The sequence below is a fragment of the Ictidomys tridecemlineatus genome, chromosome 10 (assembly GCF_052094955.1).
Source record: "Ictidomys tridecemlineatus isolate mIctTri1 chromosome 10, mIctTri1.hap1, whole genome shotgun sequence".
Lineage (NCBI taxonomy): Eukaryota > Metazoa > Chordata > Mammalia > Rodentia > Sciuridae > Ictidomys > Ictidomys tridecemlineatus.
The window spans coordinates 91,038,816-91,059,596 of record NC_135486.1 but is presented as its reverse complement, the minus strand read 5'-3'; the positions used below and the strand labels follow the sequence as shown (position 1 = coordinate 91,059,596).

Sequence of the window (20,781 nt, the reverse complement as noted above, 5' to 3'; positions counted from 1 at the left end):
TTCTCAGTCGACTATGTTGTCCAAGAATCCATTAATCAAAGCAGCCATTACGTGTCTCTACTTACATTAATTCCATTATTGTATCACGTGAGTTATGTTCAAACATTTATTGCCCAATAATTTTCAGAGAAAAATGTAATAACTTGGGTGGAGATATCATTAATGTGAAGAGATTTTTGGCACAGGAGTTAATGAAGTGCATGAACTAACCCTCCAACCCCAATTATAATGAACTTTTCCAAATTCCAAGGCTAATGGGTAAGCTTCAAATACCATAAATGAGATGGCTAGATTTCGGCAGCACTCAGTGAATGTCAAGTTAGTTCCAGACCTTTGCAAAGATAATATCAGGTAAACAAAATCAGGACATCTTTCTCATCTTCCAGAACATTTTGAGGTTATTTCTTACATGCCCATTAACTTTTGAGCAACAACTTCCATTAAATCTTTATATAGAAGGAATTTTTTTATATAAAAAATTACTTTCTAAAACAGGCAGTAGTTTCTTTGTTTTTTAATCTCATGTGCTAAAATAATATTACAAAAATAATTCTAATGAGTCTTTATAGGTTATTATAAGAGAATTTATCAAGTGTGCCTTTTATTGCTGTGCTTGTCTAACCACACAGAATTATAAACAAATGGTAATGGTAGTCATGTAATATTTGTTTTAGGAAGAATGAGCAATTAGAAAGAAGCATTGTATTTGCTATTCAATACCTAACAGTTGGACTCTTGAAATGCCAGAGGTTTACTACAGGTCTGAGACAGAAAAAAAAAGGGGGCACTAATTATGAGAACATTTGGATTTGGGTGCAGTCAATACAGCATCTTAATATTTGACATGACCTTAGGAGTTATCTAGACCAGACAAGTTCTTCTAGTCAGAGATGAGGTAGAGCTTAAAACCAAGGAATCCAATTACCCCAGCCATGGAAATGCATAAGGAACTTACATGAGGGGCCCTACAGGCCCATAGGAAGAGTTTTAATTTGCTAGCAATAAAAAAAATCAACAGAATGCATGGTGAGTAAAATAATGTATGAAATACCAATCTATAAAACATAGAGAAAATGGAGATATTTGGTTGAAAGCAGAGGGGGCACAGAAGATTCCCCTCTGTCCCTAGTTTCCAGCTCATCCACTGTTCCTCTGTAAGGAGTTATCTGGTACTTAGGTCTCTGGAGAACTACATGAGTTAGAACTCTTTTGGTTGCAAAATTCCATCTGAGCGAGAATGAGATTCAGCAAAATAATGATTATGATGTTAGCAACATTGCCTCAGACCCAGAGGAGAAGCACTGTGGCTGGGTCTAAGAATGAAAGTAGTACTGATATGGTGATCAGCAAATCTCTGTTTCACACTCACTTTCTAAACAAACACACACACACACACACACACACACACACACACACACAAACACAAAACTTTTGAATTCCATGGGGAAAGATTTGGTCCAGTTCAGGTGGAGCCCGTCAATTGCAATGGGAAGGGATGGTAGTGTAGGGAGAAGGGAAAGGTCTGGGGATGTAGAGTAGACACACAGCTGTCTGTAATTGGTTATCAATTCCCAGAGACAAAGAACTGATCAGGTCACTTGGCTGTCTGAAAACTACTAACATAACGTGCTATAAATGGACATTCACATGCCACATGAGGATGAGGCAGAAACTTGGAGGTCAACTTAGCTGTAGAAAATATAAATAACCAAGCTGAGCATCTGAGCATGGTTCTGAGAACCATGACTCCCTATAGTCAGTGTAGTAAAGGCACTGATTCTACCACCTGGAAATCCACAAGAACTGACACAGGCAGAAGGAAAGGCCATCAGAATAGAGAACTTTGGCAGCAGGTTCCTGGGTCCCACCTTCCAGTTAAGGTAGAATCTGGGCTCCAGATCCTGTAGGTGGGAGGATAACAGGGCCCAATCTTATAAGAACTGAAAATCAGGAAATAGGCCTTGAAATAAATAGGGGTTGAACAAAACAGAAGCCTTGATTTTGACCTGATGGAGCTCCAGAGTCAGCAAAAAGGAGCAGCAGGACTGTAGGGACAGTAGGTCCCACGAGTTACTGGCAGGCATTTCTAACCTTTCAATCAGTTCAGGCAGGACTGCTTTCTAAGAGTGGGCACTAGTGCAGCCTGCAGTAACAGGTCCTGAGGATGTGTTCTCTGCCAAAGGAAAATCAAAGGATTCTTTAGAACATCTCACTTGCATTGAATGATATTTGTTGGGAAGGGACGTTTCAATGTCTCCTACTTAGCAAAGGTATCCCTCTTGACTCTTTCGAATAGGGGGAGTTGGCCCACAAAAAGAGGAAACTCTTAAGCTCCAGTAATACATAATGTCTAATCCAGGTAGTGATGTGTGAAAAATGCATGTTCCCTGAAAATGAATTAACACAATGGGAAAATATCTTCTAAGCTAGGACTTTTGATGTATGTAGTCTCAGGGTTTATAAAGATTTCTAAAGAAAGATCCCAGGAAAAAAATTCAAGACTTGCTCATATACATCACCTCGTGATATTTTCATGCATAGAAGGAATAATACATTAAGCCTGTCTACATCCCATTGTGGTACATGTTTTACTCATTTGCTTAATTTGCTCAAGATTATAATGTCACGTGGCTGCCAGAAGAAGGACATGGAAACATTTAGAAGCAGGACTCAGGGCATTAACTTCAAACGCCCACTTCTGATACTTCTGCCAAGAAATAACAAAATATTTGTCTCTGAGATAGTTAACCTCTCTTCCATACACAATCCACAACACATTGCCTTGGCAAGCGTTAGGCAGTACCCCCTTCTTCTCCATGGAGAATGGTAATCTTTTTGCTTAGGTTTTCAGCTTTTCCCACAGAGATGAGAAACACCAGGAACACAAACCATTTTCCAACAAATTAGCTTGTCCTGAGACTATTTTTTTTCATTGAATTTAAGCGTGAAAGTCATAGAAGTATTTCACTATATTCGAATTAAGAAGCTGAAGTTCCAAACATAGACAAGAAATGCAGTTTGTAACTCCTGCGGGCATGGGGTCTTTATTTGCATAGAATTCTCTTCCAGGCCCTGGGATTTAGTGCCCAGAGGAAGAATAGACACCTCCATGTGTCACCCTAGGGTGACAGCATTTAGCATCTTCTTTTCTTTTTCCAATTCCTTTATTCCCCCCAAAGGACTCTGGATATATTACACATAAAACCAATCCATGGCTTTTCTGACATATTTTGCCCAAGCTGGAGTTATATACATGTGCCAATCACCAGTAAAAGGTGATTACTTATTCAGTAGAAAGGAGCTTTGAAGAACAGTGGGATGTGGTTCCATATAAATGACACATTTTATCTGTTTTTCAAATAATTCATGGAAAATACTGACATAAAGTGCCAATTATTTTTCCCCATGAATAGGGCTGGCAGTCTTATTGTATACTTTAAAAGTCACTTACGATTTGCTCACATTTTTTAATTCCCCAGGGAAAAGGATGTATTTTCTTTGCTCTAAAGATTAAAGTTCAATTTGACTTCATATTTTGTGAAAGGGACTCTTAAAGATATTGCATTCTCATATCCTCTCAGATATCATTACGAGCTGTAAATTTGGTGATTGATGTCTAGGAGGTAGCCTCCAGAGGTTGCATTCTAGTTAAAATAATAAAGTACTCCTTATCCTCTGGATGCATTTGAGAGAATAGCAGGTAGTCATTGTTTATCGTGCTAAAGTGAGCCACTCGGTTTGAGACAGCTCATTTTGGGTCTGAGCTGAATACTATGCCTGAGTGATTCTACTTCTAACAAAGCTGCCAACAGACTCATTCTCATTGTTCAATTTGAATGAGAATTAGCTGCTGCTGCATGCAAGCTGAAGATTCTCTATTAGAAAATGATTCTCTAGACATGTTTATTGAAGCCTGGTGGCTGCAGGATTTGGAGAGGGACCATAGTGAATGATCTCCAATGGATGCACTTTCCGTTTAGATCACAGCACTCTACCTTAGAATCAAGCAGACATGACACGAGAGAGAGGGGGAGGTGGTAACATCTGTATCATCCTTAGGCTGGTGTCAGGGCATCTGTGTTCCTCAGACTCCCTGGAAGGACACAAGCTCAAGGAAAACAGTGACCCCATTTTCGTTTTTAAAAAGAGCATGCAATTCCTCTACAAGCAATTGATGTGATTGACAGAGTTCTTCCCAAGTGAGGAATGGACCAGTGCCAGCAAGGGGCATGCATAGCTGCTGAGCTTTTAGTTCACAGGGTCAAAAGAACACAAATTGTGAAAAAAAAAAAAAAAAAACCTGGGATTTGCAAGACACTGTTCCCCAAAGAAGCCTCCTGGATGCATTTACACACACAGACTCTTTGGGATTGGTGCTAACTGCATCCTGGATACTGTACAGCATAGAACATTCTAGCCCTGCACCTTAGAACATGTGTTTTTATAATGTGATCTGGGGAATTCAAGTTCAGTCCACAGAGTATTTGAGTGCTTTAGAAATGACTCATCAGGTCCTGGAAGCACAAAGGCAAAATTCAGAACCAACCTGCCTGCTTCCAAGCAACTACTCCTCTTCAAAAAGGACAAACTTGTTTATATATGAATACATTTAACACACACATATATTTGTGATGCTGCTCTGGATTTCTGTTCAGGAAATATCCCATGTCAACTTTTTTTCTCTGAAGAAGGCAGATCATTTGTCTGAGACCAGATGAGCTTGACAGAGATCAGGGCAAGCACAAAAATTATGACTGTGATATAATCAAGATATGAATGCAAGCTGTACTGTTATTAGAAGAAGAAAAAAAATATGTGCTGTGATGCCAGGTCACCATGGCCATCCTTATTTGTTTATTAATTTATTACCACTTCAATGTCTGCCTCTTGACTTAATCAACATAGCCTGAAAAACATCTATATTTAGTTTCTAAAGGTGGTAATCTACTCATTCAATTATTATTTTTTTTTTTTACTAAAGATGTTAAGCATTTTCAAGGGTTATGGTTGACAGGTTTAGTTTGTAATTTTTCGGTCTGGAGTGGTGCAATTTCTGGGAGCAGATTGCACCATAAATGGGAAGCCCTCCTGTTTTCTTCAGGAACAGGGCTCTACCTGCCAACAGTCTCTTGTTCTCCAGTTTCAATAGCCTTAACTCTGCTTTGAGACTGTGTTATCCATTCTTATTAATCTCTTTGGGATTCTTACACTAGGTATACAATAATGCTGTGAGGGCCTCAAACATCCTCTCAAATCAGTGGCATTTCAAATGAATGGATTGGAAAAAAATCCCTTGAATTTTCTGATGTCTTGTTTTATGGTCATCATTTTCTCAGAGTCTGGATAACTTGGAAATGGTAAAAGAAAACATTTACGGAGAACTCAGCAGAGAACCACCTGAGGATGATCATTTCAGAGAAAGTACCATACAAATAAAAATAACAGCAAAGGCGGTTTTCTCTTCTCTCCAAAAGAAAGCACCCACTTAGGCTTTCCCAGTGAAGTCTCTGACTTCTGAGCTCTCTGACTACTCCCAGGTAGTTTGATGCGGCTCTCTTTTCATTGTTGTTGTTGATACAATTGTGAACTTTGTATAATAGGGAGCCACAGACCAGGCAGGAAGTGAGAGCCTGAAATCTGCAGAAGCAGATCCTTTAGATAGCTGTGGATCCCTAACAGAAGTCGGCAGTCAGAATGTGAGGGCATCAGAGTGAGATAAGACAGAAGCTCAACACCCAGGAAATAAGTCTCAGGGTGCCTCAGCTTCTAAGGTCAAAGAGAAAGAGGGTCAGAAGGCTATCAGGCATGGAACATTCCAGTCAAGAATCACATGGGGCAAAGCTTGCTCTTGTCTTTGCAAAAACACCCTTTCCATGATTTCTGCAGGGAAAGGAGTCAATTTCCTTGCACATCCAGCCATGTGCCTCAGAACAAGGGCAGATAATGAGGAGAACATAATGGGATGTTAAAATGGCTCTATTGGATAAGTATATTTCTCACGAACTCCATTACCTAATATAGACCCCCCTTTCCTGTTATTTGTTCATTTTTTTTAAATGCCCAGAATAGATTATTGCATGGTTTCCAACTTTTCAACTTTTCAGGCCATCTGGAAGCTTTGGATATAAGACATCTCTCATCTTAAAGCACATCATCCATATTAGCATATCAAATTCTGAAAAATGGCTACTCCCTGTCTAGAGCTTTTCCTGGCAATGATTACTGTCAGAGCAGCCCCTCCTCTTTGAAGGGGATGCAAGAGGAAAAAGTGTAGATGGAACTCAAAGACAAAAAGTAGGTGCTGATGGAGAGCTCAAGTTTCAGCAATATGAAAACAGAAAAATTAGATCAGGCAATAATGCAGGAATGTACCTATTCATATGGAGTGTTCACAATGTACCAAGCACTATATATACTACCAGAAGGATACAGTGAGAAAACTTTTGGTGGTCTCTAAGCATCCCTACTTTAACAGAGCAGGAAAATTTGGGCAGAAACCAAGAAATCTCTAGAAGTACTCAGGTAGGTTTAGATGAGTGTCATTTTATACCACTGCCTTCAGGATGTACATACTAAAATGCACAGAGCACTAAAATTTTGTTCTTAAAATTTTGAACAAATTCCCCAATTTTACTGACTCTTTACATTCACTTGTATAGAATAGGATGCTTTATTATTACTGTTCAGTAGGAAGGACAGTGTCCTGTAGGCTGCTGGTCTAGAGGTATGAACAAGAAGAATGGTGACATAGGAAACTGGGATATCAACTCTTCCTGGCTGAGAGGTTGGAGCAGATTCATCAGCTCTTGAGCTGGGCTTTGAACAATGAGTGCCATTGTTCAGGCAAACAAGAAAGGTAAGTGCTATATTACTGGCATAGGGCAGAGGAAATAGCACTTATCAAGGTCTTAAAAATTCAGTCTTTAGCCATTTATTCAACAAACTTAGTGAGAATTTGTTATTAGTGAGTTAATTATTAGTTTAGACATATTCTTAATATTAATTGATAATGTTCTAGACATTGCAATACAACAATAAGCACAACAGACAATGTCCCTGCCCTCAAAGTCTACAAACTAGTGAGAGTGAGAGATAATAAAGTAAGTTTAAAAAGCATCATTTTATGCTATATAAGATTCCAAATAATAATGCTATTAGAAAATCCAAGTGAGATAATATGTAATGCAGATAAAAGTGACAACTCTTTTAGATTGAGTACTCTTAGAGGCTCTCTATGAGAGTGCAACATTTGAAGAAAGATCTAGAAGGCAAGAATGATCCAGGAAGAGTTTCAGGCAGAGTAAAATCAGCACGTGTAGATACATTGTAGCAGGAACACACTGAGCTAGGGTATGTTTAGACAGAATTGAAGTCATAAAGTTATTCAGGAGCCATATCACATAGGGTCTTCTAAACAAGATCAGGAGTTTTTGTTTTATTCTCAAGTGTATAGAGAGTAATGGAGAATTAAGAAGTTGTGATGATTTGATGACTAAAAGATCACATGTGCAAATGAAAAACTAGAAATCAGAAGACTTGGGTGAGAAGAGGGCAAGAACAGAACAAATTAAGACAATATCAGCATAATACTCCAGGTAAAAATGATGGTGACTTAAACTAGTAGAGATGGTGAGAAATTGAAGGAGTTTATGAAATATTGTTTTCCATGGAGTCGACCAAATTAACTTGAGTGTTGGGAATGAAGAAAGGAGAGGGAAAAAAGGATGACTTCTATGGTTTAGTAGACACACAAGTCCAGGTAGAAGAGTTTGTCAAGGGCTAGATCATGCAGAGACTCACGTGACCCACAAAGTTGGATTCTATCCTATAGACAGGCAACGAGAACCCCCAGGGACTCTAATTAGGGAACTAATCTTATCAGTTTTCAGTTTCAGAACACCCTGACAACAGTGTGGACAATTCAAAGGCTAGCAAGACTGGGAAGAAAATTGTCATAATTAATTTAAGAGAGTTCAGACAAACCGACATGAAGGTAAGTTTAACAGTGAGAAGTCAAAAGATGTGTTGACTGTTTTGGGGGCTTGGAGTCATCTGTATAAAATAAAGACTCTCGTAGCCAATCTGAAGACAAAATCATCAACACCCGGGTAAATTCAGGAGCAGAGGAGAGTGCTGTGGATTAATGAGCAGAGTTAGAAGAGAAAAGCACCTGGGAGTTTCCTCTGAACAACCAATCTCACAGGCAGATGAGCAGACTGAGTAGGACCAGATCACCTTGGAGGTGACTGTCAGCTTCAATATCTATAACTAACTATAACTTCAAGCAGTGTTTTAAAAATGAGCACTGGGGCAGCCAGATAACAAATGTATCAGTGCTCAGCCTCATGTGACAGAGGCGTGCAATTCTATCAAGAAGACAACTGTTTAGTTTGAATTCATCAGAACTCAGAACTAGAAACAAAGTTACTTGCTTTTACTTCATTAAAAGGTGCAATCCCCAGCTGCATGAGTGGGAGGAATAGAGGAAGAGAGGCAGAGAGAGAGAGAAAGGGGACCATGTGATGCATCATAAAGTTGGTCTGTATCAAATATGACCAATGCTGGGGGTCATCATTCAAGCAGCTGCCTCAGGACAGTCCACTGGGGAGAATATTTATCCACCATCTCCAACTCCCCCCAAAGTCAGAGCTTTGCCTTGGAGTATATTATCCCTTCTACTCTTTAGAGAACATGTGTGTGGCCTCTGAGCAGGTGTTCCTGTTCCTTGACAGGGATGCCCTGGGCTGAAAGGTGACAGGCACACAGCAGGAAACAAAGGAGGGTGAGATCAGGTTGTGCAAAGTGGATTCAAAACTGTGTCCAAAAGGATGATGCTCTGTTGATGGCTGGAAGAAGAAACAGGCGAGGGTGAGATCTGAAGTGGGACTTGAGAGGTATCTGATTTAGTAAATAAACACAAAGAATAGTCAGGCGCTTTGAGATTTTCTGTTTATTCATTCACAAATAGTTATTGAGACCTGGATGTTCCTGACACTGTTCTCAGATCTTGGCATACATATTTCCATGGCAATCTTATAAAGTAAGGATTATTACGTTGTCATTGTACAGACAGTTTGCATAAGAAAATGATGCTAAAAGAGTCGGAAACCTTGCCTAAGGAAGTATCTGGTAAGAGGCAGATTTGGCATTTGAACCCAGCTCAAACTCCTAAGCCCTTTCTCAGTCCACTACATCAGCAACTGCACTAGATTAATTATATGGAAATATATTGGGAGGAGCTCATGTATTAGAATCGTTTAAAAAGAAACCTAGCTAGTTCTAATGTGTACCTAGGCTTGAGAATAACTGCCTTGCTTAAACAAAACAAACCCTCAGGGTAATCACCCACTGATTTAAAATATAAATTAGGTTTCATTAACACCTTGCTTATTTTACTAATGTACAGATTAACTTAGATGCCAAAGTTGGTGAGCAAAGGGCTTCCGAGTACTTTAGGAATCTGACAGTAGTCAGGTAGTCAACACTAGGTTGAGATCACACCATTACATTTGATAACAGTCTTTCATTTTTTTTTTTTTACTGCTATATGATCTCCTGAACTGTGTTCCTCAATTCTCAACTTTGAATAAAAAAACAAAATGCCTCTAGGTTCTCCCTGGCAAAATATAAATCTTAAAAAAAAAAAAAAAAAAGAATCAAATCTCAACTAAAGAAATCTGGTTTGGATCAAAGTAACGAAATCATTAATCTGGGTCTTTTTCCAAAACTGGAATGAGCCCAAATCCAAGCCATGATATATATGTAAGAGGCCAGATATTTAGAGGAATATTAATTTTTCCTTATTGTTGATGTGTTTGTGCTGACAAGAAGAGACAGAGACCAATGGCAGAATACAGAAAGGCTGTGTTTGAGTATCTTTAGCCTGATTAAAATAAGGAATGATTTAAAACTATTTCAAACAGTTCTTCCCTCAGAATTCTGCAAAGCTTCCAGCTTTCTGGAAGAGACAAGAGAAACTTGGCCATGGGGTGCGGACATTGGGGAAACCTCTTCCATTTGGATTGAACCTCCACTCCAGCATGCAGAGGGGGGACTCCATCTGCCTAAACTTTTGTTTTTTTTTTTTTTTTGGTGGTAGAGAAACAGACCACAGATGGAACTTGTCTTTTATTATCTTAGGTAGGATCCCTTGCAGTTCTCATGAACTGCTTGAAGATGTTAAGAATCACACTGCAGTTGGCAGGGTGATTATGTTGCCCTTATGAGAACCAATTGCTCATCAGTCCAGGCTTTCTAATGAATCAGTGGAGAATGCAGGATCAGTGCTGTAACAAGGCAGGAACTCCTAGCTAACCAGGCTTCTGGTCCACCTCCAGGCCTCCTTCTCCAATCTGGCTTCCTGACTCCCAGAGCCAGATTGGAGAAGGAGCTGGAGGTGGACCAGAAAGCCTGGTTAGCTAGGAGTTCCTGCCTTGTTACAGCACTGATCCTGCAGTTTCTCCACTGGATTCATTAGAAAGCCTGGACTGATGAGAAATTTTGGTGCTGATAAGGTAGAAACATAATCACCCTCCTGGGCCCTTGTATTTTACAGGGGAACTTGGACAACACACTGCATTTCCGAACCTCTGATAGCCTGACTCATTTCCTCTACCTGAAGGAGAAACAGACCTCCTTGGACAAAGCATTTACCTTTCATAGTCAATGAGTCAAGCAATTCTCCAGACGCTGAGAAGCGTTTCCAGTGACAATCCCCAAAACCTGTTCTGAAGTGAAGTCCTTTTACCCTTGACTTTATGGGTAGAGTTTCATGTCTGAGATTTGGCTGATTTCAATGCTTTACATGTAAAGACAATCAAAATAACAAGCATGTATACATGTGCACATGCACATACACACACAGAGCTATATTTCTCATGTCTTTCTCTGTTCTGAGCTCTACAAGCATTGTTTATCACTGGAGCCCAGGTGAAACTCCATAATCCTATATGAGCCATCAGTGATCCTCTGTAGGCAAACTTCATTTTATTTAGTATTTATTAACAGCCTTTGCCTGGTATTATGTGTACATTTGGCAAAGCAGATGGAAAGGCTGAACAGAAGTCTACACAAAGAAACTAGATCCAATCAATCCTGTACCTCATCTTAGAGATATACAGTCCCTAACCAAGTTACTTCATTGCCCAATCATCAGAATGTCTCAGCAGTTGCTGATGACACCCACTTACACCTTGATCAGCAGTGCTCCTCTGACTTGAATTCATATATTTGGTTTCATGGTTTCACAAACTTGACCCTCAGTGTTATATTCAATGATTTTTTTCCTCCTTCCCGATGGATACTCTACCCTGAACACTTGCATGCCAACCACTCACAGGTAATGTCCTTTCTCTTAAAGAACTCAAAACAAGACATTTTCATTTGAAGACCGTAGAGACTATCCCCCAGGAGCAGGAAAACCTGACCCAATATGGCAGCTGGGGCACTAAAATGGCACTTGCTGGATACAGGTGGAATTTTTAGACGTTCTCTCTGCAACACTTAGGGCAGAGAGATTAAGCGGCAGACTCAGGAATGAGACTCATGCTTCTTTTGCAGATTAGTCCTCAAAACCTTAGTTACCCAACTTCTAAAATAATTATGAAATAATACCTGCTATGAGGATTAAGTGAGATAGGCTCTGTCAAGTGGCTAGCATTCTGTGAGGTACATGTGTTAAATTTGGTCCAATAACTGTTAGCTATTATTATCATTATTACTATATGTGCTTAATCTGGAGATGATGCTGCAAAACTCAGTGACATTTCCAGGATTAAATCAGATTTTTCAAAGAAAACTTCTTTATTCTTAGTATGACATTTAGGATTCCTTCTATGAGGTTTTGAGAAGATCTCCCAGTTTTCCTAACACAATGAAGCTTGTTTTTTTGCTCTACCACCAGAGCAGTTAGATGGTAAGACCTGGGTGATGTCAAGAATCCTGAGTTGGAAGGAAGGAGCAGATAGAGGTTCTCTACACTCTCCAGCTATATTTTTGTTTCAGGGCTCTTTAAACCTGCTTAGGGCTTCGCTGGCTGCATAGTGCCTGATCTTCATTGGCTATATTAATCATGTTCTCCTGCTTCCATCTCAAGGTTATTCAATGGCGATTTTGAATGCTGGGATTCCGTGTTTCACAGTTGATACAGCTGAACAGATAAAGTAAGTGAGCTTATTGATTTTGCCCAAGTTATGGGTAGGGCAAAGAGGGAAGAATGGGTTGGTAGATAGAAAAGAGAAACTTTGTTTTTCTTTTCATATTTTTAATGGTGCATTACAGTTGCACATAATGATGGAATTTGTTATTACATGTTTTGTACATTCAGACAATATATTTTGATATAATTTGGCTTATATTATTCCCCAGTATTTCCCCTTTCTGGCTATCAACATTGGATAAGAAATCTAAAAGATTTTCATTGTTCACTAAACAAGACCTCAGTTAGGACCCACTCTAAAAAAGAACAAAATGAAATTGGAAGAGGCCAAAGGAGGAATCTCACTAAATATGAATGAGCTAAGACATGTTCTATTTGAAACATTTGGGTCTTTCTTGGCAAGAGACCTACTCTCATCCTGCTCTGGTCTCCTCCCTTTCAGCTCTCATTGATTATAAATGAAGATTATCCCCAGACCTGAATCTGTTTTGCCAGGATATTCCCCTAAAACATGTTGCCCCTTTCCATTTTTTCCCTTCTCTTTAATTTCTTAAACCACAGGTATGTAATAGAAATTTTATTCCTGCAAGTAATTGATTTATTTGTGCTGACATCATCAAAATGTCTCAACATGAATTTGATTCCATGTCCAAGATGATTAAAAATACACATTTCTTATCCTTATAAACAGAAGATCATGTTTTTCTTCTAGAAAAGGAACTCACCCATAAAAGACTTGGACTCTGCTTGAAATTCCCAACATATGATTTTGAAGATCATCTAAAAGTTTCTCTTTTTCCCTTTCACCAAAACATTCCCACGGTAAATGCACTAAGAATATAAATGCCTAATAGAACAAAAAACCTGCAAACTTTTCTCACAACCTAAATGTTTCAGTGGGTCCAAAAAGCATCTGGACTAAGGTCTCCCACTTTGGGGGCGGGGGGGGGGAGGGGGGGGGAGGGAGGGAGGGAGGGAGGGAGGGGAGAGAGAGAGAGAGAGAGAGAGAGAGAGAGAGAGAGAGAGAGAGAGAGAGAGAGAGGAAAGAAACCCACTCATTCATTTATGTCTTTGCATCTTAAACAAAATGAATTAATGGCTTTTAAACCCTTTACACTTGGAAAAGGAAGTGCTTCTCACTTGACAACTTAAATGATAAGTTGCAGCCCAATGTATTTTGAAATGGACCAAACATAAATCCATCTTCAATAGGGATTTTTAATTGGAAGCCACACTGACCCTTAACTCCGGTGTTGCTGCCACACAGCTTGTGATAATGAAGACTGACAAATTGTCTTAGCAGGATGGAGCCTTTCGATGGCCACACCAGGCATTAGGAAGCAGACACACATTTCCAGGTGTGGGAAGACTGCAGAAGCCACTCTGAGCTGCTGAACAGGGCCCCCTGCATGGTGGAAACAGGTGTCTCTGTAGTAAAGGGGGCCAGGAGGCAGCAAAACATATCTAAGCAGTGGGAGCCCAGGGAAACACTTCTGAAATTAGAATGCAGGAGGAGAAGGGGGAAGGAAAGAAAACATAATCATCTCATGGAGAATTCTGTCTGCTTGTGGTCTGTTTGGGAATTAAGTTGCAGAATCTTCTTGGGCTTTGTGAGGTTGGTATAGGAGAGCCTGCAAATCTCATGTAGAGCTTTGATGATTTTTAAAAAGCAAACCAGAAAACAACAGGAGTTTCTAGCTTAGAGTATGCTGTTGAGCAGAGATTGTGATATTGAGACCATTCCAGAAGAGGAAGTTTTAAGGCCAAAATTAAAATAGCACATTTGTTCCTTGCAATTTGACTTCAGAATTCCCCAAGGCTCCTTCCCTGAGAAGCTTTATTTTTCATTTGAGAGATGTTGTGCACCATATGGATTCTTTTTTTTTTTTTTTGGTTTACATCTTGCATTTGCCAAGAATGTCTTTTGAGACACAGCACCTCGTTTTCCATGGGCATCCCAAGAGATATCAGGTACCTTTAAAGCTCTATGTATTGGCTCTGGTAAATGTAAACATGCAGAATAAAACAACACTATTTAGCAAATAAAATGATATTCTCATAAGCTGTGCAAATCATAATTACAGCAATCTCAAAAATTATTATCACTTAGTGTTCAAAGAGCACAAACCTTCATTTAGAAGCAAACTAAAATTAGAATCCAGCCTTGACATTGGTCTGTTAGACTCAGAGCCTCAACAGAATACATACACGTTTGAACATTTTGACTTGATTTACAGGTGAATTCAATTAATGTGTCAGTTCCCATTGAACTCCCAAGTTGATTGACTAAATTGATTGAACAAATTGATCTATTGTGTTGTCACCTTGCAGACTTAGTCACCACATAGATACAGAAGTGGACACTTAGCTGGGGAGCAGACATGAGGAGAAGCAGCAGAAATCTAGAGTAGCCGAGGGTCGTGTTATTCTCTTTGCAATTCTCCACATTTGTTGCTGATATATTTTTGGATATATTGGCAGTCCTCTAAGGAAAGACTGATCTACTAAAATGGACTTAAAATGGAGTTGTAGGAGTGTTGAATTTAGGAGGAACACAGTCAACCCTCCACTGACAAGCTCCTCTAGATGGCTTTGGCTCTGCTTCTTTATTGCTGGCAGTCTTGGAATCGTAGACTCTCCTGATCTTTCAGCATCTTCTCTTTGGCTCTCTCAGGCTTACTGGGTATTGCAATTTGAATCTGGAAGACTCTTAGTTGCCTGGATCTTGGTTAACTAGGAAGCTGTCTTCTCTTTGCTTCCTAAACAGTCTTAAAGTTGAGAACAATTACTCTTGCTATTTGAATTCCTCTTCGGATTCACGGAAATCTAATCCTGTGCTCAAAACATAATGACAGAATAAAGAGAAGACACAGGGACTCAGCCCTTTAAAGATCTTACATTTTATTCACATAGATGGTGTTTGGTTTATTTTGTAATTTATAATTAGAGCACTCTTGTCTCTATGTCCTGAGAAATATTCCTGAAAATATCAAATATACGCATTATAATTATGTATATATGTGTGTATATGAATAGATGTATACACACAATCTTACAAAAATTACCTTGAATAAAAAGTGTACATTATCTGATAATATTCGTAGTAGAGTATTCAAAAAGACTGTTGCATTTAGGGCAGTAACTTGAAGAAGTAAAAAGAATCGTAAAACACACTACCATCACCACCACCAAAAACTGAAGCAGCAGCAGCACCAATATCAGCTTAGCCAAACAGAACAGTCTGACCTGTAAAGTTTTGCAGCAAGCTGTGTCCACAATACTATATGGTAACTATCTGTTTCTAATTTGTTGGCTTTTGTAACTACTATTTTCTTTAAGCTCAAATGGACAGACATACATCAGAAACAATGTCAAACTGAAGGAGTTAATCAATGGTGGCCTTCTGAAGCATAATCATTATAATTGTCACCTATTGAGTGCTGTGCCTCAGATGCTGCAGAAAGTGCATTACAAATTGTGTCTCAATTCATCCTCACCATAGAGCATGGCTTTTTTTGAGGTTAGGCAGAGCTTGCATTCATGTCTTAGCTCTGCCATTTAACTAGCTTTGTGAACATGGAAACACTTATTGAAATCTCTCAAATCCCTGTTTGTTCAATTGTAATCAGATTCTGAGAATCATCTGACAATTTCTGAAGGTTCCTTTACCAGTGAGCAATTATGCATGTTGAATTTCTCTGTGTGACATTATTCTGTGTGTGAATGCTGCTTCCCGACCAGGTCATGCCTTAGCCTTCACAATCATCTTTCTATCACCCAAAGCCTCCCACTCTCTTTAGTCTTTTCTCATGGAGCTCATTTCTAAGGCACTGAATCATCTTCACTGTTCTTTCTGAATCATGTCCAAATTCTCCATAACTCATTTTAGTTTAGCTCTAAGCAAAACACGGCTCCCTAATAAGGGCCTGTCTGAAGCTGAGTTAAAGAGAGGGATTAGCATGTGCTTCTTGCATGTCATATACCTATGTTTTAATCACTAACATATTCTTATAAAATAGCTTGCCTTCTATTTTGGATGAAGAAGCTGAGGCATGGAGAGAAGATAAACGCTTTGCACTGACATCACACAAACTCAGCAGCAATTTAGCATTCCCTTCTCCAATTCAATTCTTATTAAACACCAAAGCTCTGTCTCTACTAATTTTCTTGAGGAAACATGCTCTTTGGAAGATTAGAATGAGTAAGATGCTGGCTTTTTGTTGTATAAGTACATAAATGGTGTTTGAATTTTTATATCGCTAAGGCTAAATCAGCCTCAGGCAGAGTGCTACAGTGTAATGATTAGAACCACATTAGGGCAAGAGTAAAGTACAAATGGTATTTTGCAAGGAAAACTTCTCAGTTCAAGTTTTTGGTGAGGACTGTTTTCTGGTTCATTTGGGACTTTTAAACTAGTACCATCAAAACAACTTAAAATAAAGGAAATTAACTGCTTATCCATGTTATACCAAGGACCATTTAGGCTGAGTAAAGAAGGACCAAAAGTGAGTTGAGTAAAAGATTCTGGAAATTTCTCTCTGCATTGCAATTCCTAATGACACATTTTTGTCTGTCTTCTGCACTCCAGTGCTGTCCCTGTTGGTATATAACATCCACTTTTGGGTAGTTTGCCTAGTAAAACCCTATGTTCACATTAGAGTTTACTTTTGAAGGAACAAGATGAAAATAAAAGGTATTCCATTTTGGCCACATCTAAGGTATCAGCAGAGGCTTGGGCCTTTTTCCTAGTCTTGTCAGCATTCTAAATGTGAAGACACCCCAAAAGACAATGTTTCATTAAGACTTCAAAGAAAAGATCTTCGCTTGGACTGGCTTTCTTCTAGGTCTCTGCAATGTTTCTTTTTAAATATTGTTTACCATCATCTCATCGTTGTCTTGGTTACAGACTTCACTTTTGCCTTTGGAAATCCAGCTGCTCCTCTTCTTTTGATGGCATTGCTCCCTGAAGGATGTGCCCTGGTGGTGCTCTCTGTGAGGGTGAAAGCAGCAGTTTCTTATTTTAGAAGAGGCATTTTTAGGGTTTCATCAAATCTGTCAAAGACAAAGCCCTGGAGGTGAAATCCTTCCTCCGCAACGAGCAAGCTAATATCTCCCCTTCTCTGCTATCTCAAACTTCCCTTAGAAGATAATATAATGCAGTTCCTAGAGAAACAGACTTGTCCTCAGAGAAGCCCAAAGTGCTTCAGGGGTCAGGAGAAAGGCTGAAAGTTCAGCCTCCAGCCCCTCTGAGCACTTTGCCCTTGTGTCCAGCCTCTCAGCTATGGTGACAGTTAACAGCCGGATTCTTGGTGATGTGGAAACTTGATCACCACATCAGTACATGGGCCATCAAATATGTGACCCTGGGGTGAAAGTCTCCATGTTGTGTTACCTCCCTTCAGCCAGGCCAGCCCCCCAAAGCACTGCTTTTCAATTTATATTTATACCCTCCTTCCCTCCTTCCTGTACTTTCACACGAGGCAGCTGACAATGGTAATAAATGTGGTCATACTCAAGGATGGGGCTGTGACAGGCTCAATAAGGAGTGGACTGATTTGTTGCTTTGGGGTTGAAAGCTCAGACTTTCATGAAACAAAAATATTATATTCAGGGTAATGATTTATGGCCTTGACTCCTGTTTGATTGCAGACCATAAATACTAGCAAACGGTTCTTATAGCATCTCTAGAGGACATTAGGAGCATACTCAAGTTTATTTTATACAGCAATTACACATTCGGTATAAGCAAGGACTTTATTTGAAAGACATTATTTCTCCCCAAATAAGTCTTTGTAGATGATGATGTTCAACATTGATTTTCACACACCCTGACCTTAGCCATGTGACTCCAAAGTGCTCAAAGAAATCCGATGACAGATCAAGTAGCCAGGCAGAAGCTGATGTGGGTTGATACTCTGATGAGGTTGTCATTTTTAAATCCTGTAATAAGCTTCTCAACCTCAAATGCATGTTCTATGACTAGTATTATCCCTTCAAAATTTAGAAACTATTAAGTCATCTCATTGTAAACTTACTAAATGGTATCCTAATGTGAACTTTGCTTAAATCTTTTTTATTTCCTTGTGCCTATCTTCTTAGGCTACAAAGCCGAAATACCTTCATCAAGGGTAGTTTGAGCATTAATCACATCACTTCTCTCCTTTCCATTTTTTCTTGGGGGCAGTGGTGGCGGTGGGAAGTACTAGGGATTCAATGCAGGGCCTCATGCTAAGCATGTGCCCTGCATTGAGCTATACCCCCAGCCCACATCATTTCTATTCGCCTGCCTTTCCTGGTACAGACTTGTCCCTATTCTCTCACTAGACTATGTCATCATTTCTCTTGCTCATTTGACCACCCAGAAGTCTTATAGCTATGGGACTGAGACATTATCCCTTTCTAACTGAAGCGTTTGCCAGCCAGAATGGAAAGGAGTCCCTTGTGAGTAGAATGCTTCACTTATATTACAAAACATTTCAATCCAAGGAGAAATTTATTTTTACTCCCTATGCTTCGTGCTCAGTTAATTAATTTAAGGCAGTAAATTATGTTTTTTCATGAGACAGATTTGATCCCTACATGCAAAAAAAAAAAAAAAAAATTCTCCTAAAGCTTCCATTGAGTGATAGGTGTTGCACCCAAAAATGCTCCTTGATGTGCTGTAACACAGAATGTGGAGTTTGGTGGGTTCTTTGGCTTGCAAATTCAAAGAAGGAGATTCACGGTGGCATCAGGTGAAAGCCAAGTATAAGAGTTTATTAAAGCAAAGTGAAGCAAAGTTCCCACATCTGGGAGGGAACTGAGAGGGTTTCCAGTGAATGGTTTTGGGTCAGGGGTTCAGATGGATCTGCAGGATGTCAGCCCCCTGCCTAATCCTGGGTAAAGTACTCTGTGTTCATGAGGTATTCGTGTAGGCTTTCTTCCAATCAAAGTATTGATCAGGCATTTTCATTCTTTGGAGAGGCTGTGGACTCCAGGTCACGTATGTCCCCAGTTCCTATGGACTCCAGGTCACGTAGGTCCTGATTTAAAAATAATCTCTTTGTAAGTTTCTCAGCAAAAACCTGCAGCTACTGTTTATGTTCTGCCCAGGAAGTAGTCAGGGAGCCATTTCCCTATCTGCCTACCTTATCTCTTCCTCCTGACCTCAGTGCCACTGAAGAAGAGGCTCACTGTGGAGAGTGATAGGGCTTAGGAGTTTCCTTATACTCATTCTTACAGCAGGTAGCCACTTTTCCCTCCCCATCTTTATTGAGAGACTTCCCAGAAGATAGAAACCAATTAACTCTTTATTTTGGCAGGGATCATTCTAGGTATTCTTTTAATGGGCATTATACTTGCTAAATTATAGATGAGCTTGATAGTAAGACAAATGCCATTATCCGAGTTATTTATTCATGGGATGTCGTCTGTAACATACCCACACTAGTTTTTCTCAAAGCTCGGTATTGATCAATCGCTTTAATCAGTTGTACCAAGGGATGCTAAAAGACTCAGCAATCACAGCTTTGAATATCAGCATCTCTCTCTGGGCCGCTGCCAGCATGGGAGTGAAAACTGAGGCTGTTTTCCAACTCTTGGAAGCAAGAACATGAACTAGAAGTGGATTGGGGGGCTCTCTTCGTTTAGATGGGTGAATGCACATTATTTCTCCAACTTCACACACATGAACTCATCACTTTGACAACACCATCATATTTCTGTTCACACATTTTGTGCAATTACAATATTAGATAGAAGACTGCAGATATTCAGCTTTCTGCCCTCTATTAATGATATCCACATATCTTTTTTGGCTTTGCTTTCAAAGCAAAGAACAAACTGTGCTAGCTCCCCAGAAACACATGGCCAAGACTTGGGTAGATAATCAGCATTCTGTCTAGAGGCAATTAAAGATGATATAGTTGGGGCTCTATTTTTATTTATACTGTGTAATGAGGCTCCAAATTAAAAAAGTTATATCCTAATCTCCATTAATGTAAAGAGTTGCAGTTTTGTGAGTGCAGTGGTCCATATTAGGTGACAAATTTATCATTTTTACACTTTCTTTCTGTGCCAAGATTCAGCATTTCCTGAGGACAAGTGCTGATACAAATAGCAGGAGATCTACCCCCCTCTCTTCTCGTCCTACTGTGGAAGTGGGTTTCATTTGAGGAAAAAGACATGACAGACCGCACATTTGTGGGCAATTACGGCACACCTTAGGTGGTATTAGAAAGCATAAGGTCAAAAGATGGAGGCTTTAACTTCCTCAGAAGTGCAATAAAGACCCCGAAATGCACAGCTTGGGCACCTTATTTCAATTGTAAGATGGAATACGTTAAAATAAAGAAAACAAGGAACAAAGACATAAGTAGATATTGGTAGGATCAGTACAATCAATGTCATGTAACCATCGCTCTTTATATTTGGATTCCCTAAGACATTTCCAAGTGGTAATCCCTTTGCAAACTTTTACTGATTTATTTCTCCTGCACAGAGACTGTCTTCCCAAGAGCTTCTGACCAGTTTCCCTACATTTTTAAAAGGATGTCGGGAAGAACCAGAGAAAGAATCTTTGTTTTAAGTGAAGAAGAGAACTTTGCCAAGGCTGGTGGACATCAGGGGTCTACCCTGGTCTTAAA

General features: G+C 39.5%; 1 long non-coding RNA gene across 1 annotated transcript in view; it reads left to right on the top strand.

The window, feature by feature from the left end:
- The window catches only part of LOC106145062 (uncharacterized), a 33,522-nt gene extending 20,494 nt beyond the window's left edge, over positions 1 to 13,028 (top strand). Inside the window, exons 3-5 of the long non-coding RNA XR_013426247.1 lie at positions 7,890 to 7,993; positions 12,095 to 12,161; positions 12,870 to 13,028. This is a non-coding gene — a long non-coding RNA (uncharacterized LOC106145062). The remainder of the gene's footprint in view (positions 1 to 7,889; positions 7,994 to 12,094; positions 12,162 to 12,869) is intronic.
- The last annotated feature ends 7,753 nt before the right edge of the window (positions 13,029 to 20,781 follow it).